The sequence below is a fragment of the Clarias gariepinus genome, chromosome 4, assembly GCF_024256425.1.
Source record: "Clarias gariepinus isolate MV-2021 ecotype Netherlands chromosome 4, CGAR_prim_01v2, whole genome shotgun sequence".
Classification (NCBI taxonomy): domain Eukaryota; kingdom Metazoa; phylum Chordata; class Actinopteri; order Siluriformes; family Clariidae; genus Clarias; species Clarias gariepinus.
The window spans coordinates 28,978,860-28,991,026 of record NC_071103.1 but is presented as its reverse complement, the minus strand read 5'-3'; positions in this window follow the sequence as shown (position 1 = coordinate 28,991,026).

Below are 12,167 nucleotides of genomic sequence, written 5' to 3'. Positions count from 1 at the left end.
GGGTTGTGTTCTGAGCCCCCTGCTGTACTCTTTGTACACCTACGACTGCATGGCCACTACCAACTCCACCGCCGTTATCAAGTTTGCTGACCACACTGTTGTGGTGGGCATGATCACCAACAATGATGAGTCAGCTTACCTTGAGGAAATTGGAAATCTGGAGAACTGGTGCCAGAGGAACAATCTCCTCAGCAAGACAAAGGAGCTAATAGTGGACTTTAGTACAAAGCAGGAGAGGAATTACCAGACGCCAGTCATCAACAGGAGCCCAGTGGAGAGAGTGGACAGCTTCCGATACCTAAGTGTTCACATCACACAGGACCTGTCATGGTCCTGTCACATCAACACCGTGGTGAAAAAGGCCCGACAGCGTCTCTACCACCTCAGACACTTGAGAGACTTCAGACTCCCCACTAAGGTGCTCAGAAATTTCTACTTCTGCACTATAGAGAGCATCCTGATGGGAAACATCACGACGTGGTTTGGAAACACCACCATGCAGGACAGACGAACTCTATAGAGGGTGGTGCAATCAGCTGAGCGCATCATCCGCACCGAGCCCCCTGACCTGCACTCAATCTACAGCAAGCGGTGCTGGACCAAGGCCAGGAAGATCGTGAGGGACTTCAGCCATCCCAACAATGGACTGTTCTCTCTGTTGCCGTCTAGGAAGCCATTCCGCTCCCTGGAGGCCAATACAGAGAGAATGAGGAGGAGCGTCTTCCCGCAGGCGATAAGGTCTCTCAACCACACCACCACACAGGACTAATAACATCTTTTTAAACTCCCAACATTGACTGGACAATCATGGACACTATGGACACATTCATGCACACTTGCACTATATATTTATATTTTAATGTCTGTACCATTGCACAAGACACTTTAATAAGACACTTTAATAAGTCACTTTTTATGCATATTTGCACAACCATTGTCACTTTCAAATTTTAAATTTTTCTCTCTCTCTCTCTCTCTCTATATATATATATATATATATATATATATATATATATATTTTTTTTCCCTATATTTCTATATTTTGTAATTTTTTTATGCCCTTATTTGTACAGTTTATTTTACTCGTTAAATTTATTCTCTTTCATATTTCTTTTTATTTATATTTATTTCTTATATATAAGTTTTTATTTTTTAAGGTCACTGGCGGTTGTATAAGCATTTCACTGCATATAGTACTGTGTATGACTGTGTATGTGACAAAAAATTTTTTTATTTGATTTGAATATTTGTCCTGATTTGTTTTGTTGTAATGGCATGATGTTTATTAAAGTTTTCCTTAACCTGCATCCTCTCCACCCCTCATTTGTGACAGAATGCAAAACCTAGATATTGATGCAGCAGATCGCTCATGACCAACATTAAGACCATCATGACTAGCATTTGTTCATCCAAAGGAGTTTTTTGGGGCAGAGAGCAAGGGGCAGTAGGTGGTATGTTGGCCAGGGGGAGGCAACCAAATATCAATAGTGGCATGGCAGGTCAATGAAGGCGATCCCAAAGGCTGATGAGCCTGCCTCTCATGCCAAGACCTGCTTTTGGCAAGAAGTTCTTTCCCATGCTTAATATCATTTTCATCTACCTACCCTGCCTGTGATATCATAGATGCTGCTGAGAATGTTCCTCTAACAACAATTCCCTCAGTGCTGCTAAGAGCCTTGTTCCCTCCTCTTTGCAGAGTTAAGTATTTTACTTCCTCTTGTTGCAGGATAAAGTACTTTGCTTCCTCTTTTGCCTTGTGAGGTATAGCAGGTGTAGCTCACTGGTTAAGGTGTTGGACTACTGATTCAAACAACAAAGAAAACTGGACACAATGTAATAAAAACTCACAGGATGGAGACGAAACTACCGTGTGGCGATAAACAAAAAAAATTGTTAGTGATGCAAATCAAAACAAAAGACTTCAATTTGCTTGAGAGGAAATTGAAACATTGGACTTTGGAGGAATGGTCACTTGGTCTGATGAGTCTGGATTTATCTTTCAAAGCAATGGCCACAAAAGGGTAAGAAGGGACGCACACTGATACACCCATTGTGCAAAATTATGGGGCAAGAAAATAAAGACTAACCCTAATGTTTTCTTCCCTAATGGGATGGGCATATTCCAGAACTCAGATTGTAAATAAATGGTTTGGACCACGATGAATCATTTTCAAATGTAAATTAGCCACCATGTTTTGCTCCATGATCAAAGCTAAAGATGGCTGGACAAAATTTGTGTGACTTTTTGGATTATTTTTTTTCTAGGCAGTATATGAAATTATATCTTAATTACAAATGTCTTTACTTTTAGAAGGTTCAGTCTGGCATTGTTGCTGAATGTCCTTTGATTAAACAACCCATTGTTTGTCTTGTGAAATGACTGCATACTCCTCCAATATTGCGTCTCAAATGAATGAGTGGCTGATGGGATGGCTATTATGGCTGTGAAGCTAAGCACTATTGTTGATTTATTTTTAATGGCTTTTCCAATTATGAAAGCAACAGTATCCATTAGACATTATTGTTGACGTATGCTGGTGCAATTGGAGCTAAGTTCTGTAGTTAGCTTTGTCATCACTTTGATTATCTCCGAGTAGTCTGCTGCTATAAATTAGGAAATCTACATCTATATCCAGAAGAGTACATACAGCCAAATAAAGCAGTTGGACAACAGTGGTAATAGATTATTTCATTTTATTTCCTTCTATGCTTTGGAAATACAGCATTCACTTTGAAATAATGGAAAAAGTAACAAGTGGATGGATGATGTGCTATACATTGCACTGTATGTACTATAAATTCATTAAAGCTCTTACAGCTAAATGTGTTGTATTATGGCAATACTTAGGATGAAATAAGTCTGAATTTGACTAAATTTGAATCGCTGGAATACACATCTTTGGGTGTTTTGGAATAAAAATGAACTATTTGGTATCTGCTTTCACTTTATCACAAAGTGCAAGACGCTCACACAACCTGCTTGGGAATGCCAATTCATAGAGGGGGTTACATATAGCCACAAAGACAACAAATTACTAATACTTTGATGGACCATGTTGGATTGTCACCTTCATGAAAGAAATGCCAAAAATATTGGATGCTTTGTCAGGGGATTACAGTAAAAAAATGCCAACAGATAACACAGCTGTGTTATTAGTGAAAATAGGGATGTTATCACACTTGGCCCCAAAGTTTTGCATGTAATAAACACTCTGTACTTTACCTTAACATGGTGTGCTGAACTGTGCCTGAGCACAGTATGAAGTGTTTTGCCATCTGCCATATTGGAGGGCATAAATATGCAATTTTCAAATTGACCCTATTTCAGAGCCATGGCCTTTTTAGTGTAAGAAGTAACATGCATGAAGTGATGCACCCATCATGTATAATCCCCACTCTACAAGCAGTGTTATCATCTGGGGTTTCTTTGATGCTGAATGACAAAGTTATCATATGCAATTCAATGAAATTCTATGTGTATAGTACCAGTGAACAGTTGTCATTTTTTCAAAAGCAGATTCACAGAATAAAAAGAAAAATGTGTGAGAAACAAATGCATGAATTAAAATTATCAGCAAGCAGAGGGTGACCCTGGCAAGAAAAAACTTCATGAGACCGCAATAGAAAGAAACCTTGAGAGGACTCATCAGGGAACCCATCTGCATTTGTGGGATGATGGATAGGATTTTTTTTGTAGTCATACTGTGTGTTAGGCAGCTGGAAGGTCAATATAACAAGAGAGGGCTCAAGCATTACGACATCAGCATAATGACATCACAGCTATTTCGTCCTTGCTATGATAATGCTGATGTCTGATAGTTCTGATTTCTTAAGTGCTAATGTCATTGTGAGTGAAGGGTGCTCTTGTTCTTATACGGATTATTAGGGCCCAAGCACTATGAAATCAGTACAATGATGTCATAGCCTTTCTGTCATCGTCATTGTTATGATAGTGCTGATGTCTGAAAGTGCTGGTGTCATTGTGCATGAAGAGCCCTCTTGTTCTTTTAAGGATTATTAGGGCCCAAGCACTACTTATCCCCCGCCCCCATAGACCCAGAAAAGTGCTTACATCTTCGGTATCCCTCATGTCAGGGCCTGCTATGTCTACTATCTGCTGGAGTCTGTCTTGGCAAGTTCTGTGTTTAATCCAGATGGGGCCATCTCTCCTGTATTAAACCTTGCTCCGTTGACTAGAGGTTGTTCTAGGAGCCAGTGTACAGAGTCTGTGGGTTTAACTCTATTTAAAAAGTTTTCATGATTTAAAAAGCCCTTAATATAAAGGAGGTAAATTGCTGTATTTTAAGAAGACAGGCTCAGTTAAAAATATTGTTGTATCTAATCTTAAATTGTTTACTCTTTTTAAAATACAACTGGCCACCTCCTGCCGTACCAGTTCTTTCTGCCTGTCAGGTCATTTTGAGCAAACTGTAATCGAAAGGTTGCAGTCCTGCTCGCCAGATGGATCAGACCCTGTCCTATAGAAACAAATGCATGAATCAAAATGATCAGCAAGCAACTGGCCTCCTCTTTTTGCAAGAATAAAATACAATAAAATATATATTTTAATAAAATAAAATAATAAAATCAAAATATTTTTGTTAAATAAAAAAAATAAAAAAAAAATTTTTTTGTAGGTAGGACAGTATCTGAGCAGGAGGTTCCATACAAACTAGACGGTGCCAAGGGATAAACTTTGTTGTAGAATAGAAAGACCTTCCAATCACCTACTGCTAGAGCTTCACTTTTCTTCCAATTGACCCTAGCAGAGGAAATTCGCCCAAAGTTTTCTTTTCTATGTTTTAACATGTTTATCTCTGTCTGGTTGTTTACAAGGACAATAACATCAGCATAGGCAGATAAAACACTACTTTTGTTAAAATTAGGTACAGTAAAACTAGTCAGAGTGTTGCATATTTTATGTAGCATTGGTTCAAGGGAAAGTGCATATAACATCCCTGATAGTGCACATCCTTGTCTTATTCCTCTACTTATTTTAAATGGGGCACACAATCCGCCATTGAACTTCAGCACACTCTCAATGTCCTGGTACAGAGGTCTGATCCTAGTGACCAGACCAGTGCTGAACCCAAGTCTCTCCATGAATTTTCAGTGGTACTGGGGTTCACAACACGATTGAAAGCTTTTTCCTGGTCTAGAGAAATAAGACCAGTGTCTGAGCCCAACAAGCTGGATATATTCAAAACATCTCGAATGAGGCAGACATTGTCTACCATTGTCCTTCCGGGTACACAGTAGGTTTGGCCCTGGTGTATGACCTAGTTCATAACTTCCTTCAGCCTGTTAGCCAAGCCTTTAGACATAATTTTATTGTCTGTGCAGAGTAGAGATACAGGACGCCAGTTTTTAATATCCTGAAGATTTCCCTTTTTTGGCAGTTAGGTGATTACTGATCTCCGACAGGACAGTGGTAAACATCTGTCAGTGAAACTTTCATTTCACTTTTATCTAAGAAATCATCAGCAAAAATATTCCAGTATGTTTTTTAAAAATTCAACCGTTAGTCCATCGATTCCAGGAGCCTTACGGCCTTGCATACTCTGTAGTGCAGCATAAAGTTCATTCACAGTTAGAGGTTCATCCAGGAGCTCGTTGAACTCTGCGGAGATTTTCGCTAAAAATCTGTTCATTGTTTTTGAACTCACTTGTATAGAGGTTGCACAGCCCGTCTTCTGATGTCAGCAGGCTCCGTCAGCTCCTGCCCTGTGTCTGATAGCAGGGAGTGGATAATTCGGCTCTGACCGTTCTTTTCCAGACTGAAGACGTAGCTGGATGGCGCATCTATTTCTGTGGCATTCTGAAAACGGGACCTCACCATTGCTCTCTGTGCTTTAGTGCCCAGAGGGTCTGATAAAGCTGTTTTTTTTTTGGCTTTGTGGACCCCATTCAATTTGTCCTCGGTTTCCTGTGGACTCTACCTTTTTTGATAGTTCTACATCTATGTCGTTCTCCAGGTTCTTCATGGATTGAGTGATGACCCGTATGACATTAAGAGTGTGTTGTTGACATACATTTTTTATTTTAGTTTTACCGCAGTCCCACCACTGTCTGAGAGGGGAGAACTCTAGCTTTCTTGTTTTAAAAACCGACCACATAAAACTTAAGGCATCTTCAAAACTTTTGTCAAAAGTGAGGGAGTTATTAAAATGCCAATAGGGACTTTTTGGAAAGGCGTTTTGAATGAAAACCTTACATAGGACCAGAGAGTGGTCTGTAAAACCAACAGGCATTATTAAACACCCTTTAAAAATATTATAATGATGCTTAAAACAAAACCAATCTAGCCTAGCTAGGGAGATTACATTATCTTGCATGTGGGACCAGTTACATTGTCTATCCTTACATTTGACCTTCTCCATACAGCTACCAAACTGTGGCTGTGGATTAGTTGATTGAGAGCTCGCTGTGAGGCTGGGTGGTGCTTTCTGTGGTTTCTGTCTATACTTTCATCAAGAGTACAGTTAAAATCACCAGCTAAAAATTTAAAAACTCACTAATGCTGAAGATTTTTTAAGTTTGACTTTGATTAAAAGAAGCCTCCCTTTTATTATTTTCTCCACAGTATATGATATAGGGTTAAAGCTTGTGGAGAACAGAAAACCCACACCAGCGCTGTTTGTAGTGTTGTGACTTAACACAACTTGCCCCGGCCATGCCCTATCCCAATCCACTGCATCACTATGTGTTTCTTGTAAAAGCAAAACATCAATACATTTTATTTTTGTTAGCTCATATACAGTATCATTGCCCTCTTCTTTGCCTCTCTGGCCCCATTTAAATTTAAAGAGGTGGTTTTGAAAGTATTCACTGAATACCTCTTGTTAAGTGAATCTGCAGTTATCTTTTTTGTTTATATATAATTTGGCAGATTTGCAAAAATCATTAACATCAGAAAAAAGAAATGCACTTTTTTTTCTTGACATTTTACATTGAAAGTAGCCTTTAGAAATTGTTGTGTTGTGTAGACTGGTTTCCCATGAAAGGGAGGGGGGATTTTTTGGGTTTTTTTTTTTTCAGATTTTCTTCCTAATTTAGTCGTGTCCAATTCCTCCCCGTCACTAGGGGGCTCCCACAAGAAGGCTACTACTACTACAACATAGTCGGGAGGGCCAAAGACTATCATGTGTTTCCTCTTAACCATGTAATGTTAACCAACTGCATCTTTTCAAGCTATTTACTCACGCACCATTGGGGGCGGCGTAACACACTCGGAGAACAGCACTATCCGCTCCTTGCGCGTGCGTAATTGGCTGTAGAGCCGTGATAAATGTGGGAGCACGAAGAACCTCTCATCCCTCCCCTCTGAGAGAGTTCGGCCAATCAGCTCTCTCTAGACCTCCGGCTGCGAAAGGTTACAGCATCACCCGGGAATCGAACCAGCGATCTCTGGATAATAGAGCGAGCACTTTACTACTGCGCCACTCGGAGGCAAGGTGTGTTTTTTTTTTCGTTTATTAAATGGTAGATGGTCACACTCAATGTATTTCCATTCACTGTTGTTACACTTCAAGTTTTTGATTTTTCTTAATCTGCACTTTGCTGTTAGTGTTCTTTGTTTTTCTTTTGGGTAAGGTCTGCTTGGAACTTTTTTTTATTTTATTTATTTTTTTTATTTTTCTTCTCTTGTACGTTTGTTTCTTATGTCTGCCCTGTTTGCACTGCACTGCCTCATTCAGTGGAGGATCTATGGCATTGGTTAGCTCGATGTCTGTGGCACTGACTGCATTGTACCTGCAGGCTCCCGCACCGAATCAGCCGAGTTAACATTCCCAGTGCTCTCGGGTGCGTTAGACACTTCTTATCTTCAGTTTTTACAGTACCGTGGTTTTGTGAATGACTGTCTGTCTGTTCTTTTCAATCCTTTCGGAGACCTTTTTCTCTCCATATCGGTCTCAGTGCTTTCATTACTACAGTAGTTTTGTCCTGTCCACTGACAACTTCATCTGGATCAGGCTCTTTTTGAACTGCTTTCTCAGGGCAAGCTCCAATCACATGCCCTTCTTGTCCACAGCCGAAGCACCTCATGGTGTCAGATGTAGCATACAGGACATAGTTAAATTGTCCACTCTCACATGAAATTTCAAGTTGATCTCTTGTTATAGGGTTATTGTCTATCATATAAACCTGACACCTATGAGACACAACATGCTTCAGGAGAGGGGACTTGCGCCCAGACAGTACTTTTTTTAATTGGAGAAACTATTTTCCCATGTTGTGACAGTTCACTTTTAGGAAATTCATCACTAATAAACGGGGGGATGTTAGCTGGTGTAGAGAGCGGGTGAACAGAAATAAAGTGTTCATTTACTGTGATTCCTGCCTCTATCACTGCCTTCACTTTCTCTAGCTTATCTATAAAGATCACAACAGCGCTGTTCATCCAAGTGGCGGATTTAACACTGCTGTGTCCTACAACTTCCCCCACTGCCAAAGCAACTTGTTCCACTGAACATGAAAAGCCAGCGGAGATCTTATCTATTAAGCGATTATTTCTTAATTACTTGAAGTCATTCGTTCTTTTGTCACATGACTACCATAGACGCTATGCAGTGCAGTACACAGGAAACAGAATTGAACGATTCTCCTCAATAAGTCTTCGAGTTCCAAGTAATTCGTTCCTTTGTAACTTGACTACCATAGACACTATGCGGCGCAATAGATAAAAAAAAAAAAAACGAACGATTCAGACTGGAAGATATGAGAGGTGAGCTACCCATTCTATTTATTATAATATGTCCTTAGCTGCTTTGTAATATTTTGATTACTGGAACTAGAGCCAAAATTTGTGTATGTAAAGGTATTGGGGGTCTTTTTTATTGAAAATGCAACATTTTAATTTATTTCTGAAAAAAAAAAAATTCAATAAATGACTCAAAAAAGATTCGTTCATTTTGATGAACGAGATTCAAAGAACCAAGTCACTAAAATGATTCAAACTTCCCATCACTACGGTTGAGTGAAGTCTGCAGCCATCTCACTAAACACACACACCGACCGGCCTGCCGGGGAAAAGAACACACGCTACTTCCTACAACCCATATATACACACCACACACTGTAAATAAATAATCTCTACAGATATATAGACAAAAATATATATTTACAGCGATTAAAGAAGAAGAAAAGATAGAAAGGTCACTCACGCACACACGCTCTCACGCCACCGCTCACCACACCCACTCACTCCCGGCATGCACTCAGAGAGAAAGAGAGAGAATGTCTTTCTGTGGGAGTGTATAGGGCTTTTCTAAGTAGGTGTTAAAAATAGAGGGAACATTAATCACTGACTAGAGTAGACACAGATTATTGTGGATGGGTAAGTCCAGGTCTCTCTGGAAGCACTCTAGTCAAGAGAGTGAGAATGACAGGTTGTAAATCAGAGCCTGTCTGTGGCTGTCACAGTAGATGGATCTGAGCGGGATTTTCCACAGAAGTAAACCACAGAGGCAAGAGGAAGGTCAGCAACCACAGAAAACAAATCTTAAAGAAAGAAAAATAAAAAATGGCTAAAAGTAAAATGGCTTTAGGGACTCTTTAATTTTTCTCTGTTGTATATTGCTTAAACTTTAAAACAAAATGTTAAAGAACAAAACCAGATGCACAATGGATTTGGGCAAAGTATTTTAAAGGGGGCAAACTCAAATCCACCGGTCTTTTTTTTTCACCTATAACAGCTAAAATGAACTAGAATTTTTTTTTTACTTGATTATGGTTGCATTAATGGTTGCCCTTCATGAGAACAGTAAAAAAAGCATAAATTAGATTTTGTTTTGGGTAACAGGTCACATTTTTAATAGTTTCATGTTCATTTTTCCTCTGTAACTTCTTACAGTCTTTTTTGTTTCCCAAATTTTATAGGCCTCATCATATGGGATCTAATCAAGTCATCAGAGGTGAGGATTTTCAAAGTAATCTTGTTGATTTCACCTGATGAGCAAACACATGCAGGGCATAATTACATAGCAGATGTACTGAGAGGGATGATTTCCATATAATTGAATGCAGATTACATTTAATTAGTCATTTTATCTGGCATGAGCTCAAGCATTTCACTGAAAACACCAGACATTAGAATTTATTTAAAAAAAAGAAAAAAAATGTAGGCCATGTGTAATTTTCAAGACAATTTCAAGACTTCTCCCAAGATTTATTTCACATTTGTAATATTCTCAATTTATTTTTTATTTTTTTGTCATGTTTCTTATAAGTCATGACCAGTAAAGTGAAGTAGTTCCAAGTTTTCTAAAAAGTATATACTGTATAAAAATGTAATAACACAGATTAAGTTAAAAACATGTTTATTTAAATATAAACGTGCAAAAAAAACGTACTATATTTTTCGTGAGGTACTGATAATGGCACTTGTACATTACCAAGCATGGTTTCAATTTTTGGAATGTAACAAGTTAAATGAAAAGCCTTAAAAGTTTAAGAGAAAAGTAGAATTTAATCATTTTTCTGTCAACTCTTTTTCTGTCAACAAAGACAATTGCAAAAAAAAAAATACTTTTGTGCCATTTATTGCAGTAATCATTAAAGAAAAGTTCTAAGATTCATCTGTACATCAGTCTATGGTTCAGGTATATATCAAATTTTATTATATAGATTTAATTTTTTTTTAAATGGACCAAATTTTTATTACAACAGGCTACAAAGTGCCTAAAGATACAATTGGTTGTTTGAATAACCTCAACGGCAACCTCCCCTGTCTTGTCTATTGGTTGGTGCTGTATTTGCATTATTATTGTAAAAGTGCTTTGGTAATGCTCAAAAAAAATCTAAATTATTATATAATTGAAAACATTTCTATAATGCTACATTTTTTTTTATTGTTATTGAAAATTGTAGACAATGTTTTCAGAAAAAAATAGAAACCAATAATAAACATATTCAAAATGTTCTCTTAGCATCTGATCTGCATATTTTATTTGCCACAATGCCTTTCCTAGCACACCCTCCAGTTTTATTCAGGCTTTGTTGCACTGACTTTTGCACACGTATAGCTGGGAACCCCTGTCTTCTGTGTAAAAGTGAGATATTCCCACTGTATAAACAGATGCATCAGCCATTAAACCTTATGGACAGAGAAACAACATTTTCAAACAGGGCCCCTCATCCACTTCAACACCCGCCCACCCTTAACTCTAATACAAAACAGGCAATTTCAAAGAAGTGCTTTCCCAATTGCCTTGTATTGACACACAGATAAAGTCTCTAACAACCATTTACAAAGTGGCCCAGTGTTATAGTCCCATCCAGCCATGCTCTGTTTTGCATGCATATGCTCAAAATGAATAGAAATCACAATGGAAAAGTCATTTGTTTTACACCACAATAATGTCTATTGCAGTTAAAGTTTTTATTTTACCTTAAAACAAAGCAAGAAGTGCAACAAATTCTTAGTAAAGATGCATGGTAAAAAAAAAATAAATTACTGTAGAAATCATACCTATGTTTAATAGTGAAAGTACTGTTATAGCATTTGCACACCGTATGTCATTAGAGCTCACAGGATTGGGATTAAACAGCTGTGTGGCCATAAGAAAACCACTTATTAGTGAGACTTAGATCAGAAAGATTGGTCTTTGAAGCAATGGAAAAAATTATCACATCTACAGAAGTTTTCTTCCAGGATCACAGGCATACTCCAGGACTCAAAATACAGACTTATTTACACAATACTGATAGATGGAAATTTTCACGTTTTCACTTATTTTACAATTAATTAATACAAAAATAATAAAGACAGCAATATTGCATTTACATAATGATTCCGACCCGTCTTTTTTTTTTTTTTTTTTTACTTGGTCAAAGCATCTATGACCCACAGATTACTCAGTTTGGCTGGGCATCCAAAAATGTTGTTCAAAATCTCCTCCAGATGAGAATGATGGAAGCTACTGTGCTCATGGGCACTTTCAACGCTTCAAAAATAGTTCTATTGTTCCCTCCCCATATCCCCTGTAGTTGTACATGGTTTGACAAAAAGAAATTCTCCCTTTCAGCTGTTTTTGCAAATATTTAACACATTCAGTGAAATGGGTCAGAAATGGCTGAATAACATGACGATACTACTGTACATACAGCCTATCAAGTCTGCACACATTTTCCAAACTTTATCCATAAATTTCCAAGAAGGACGTGAC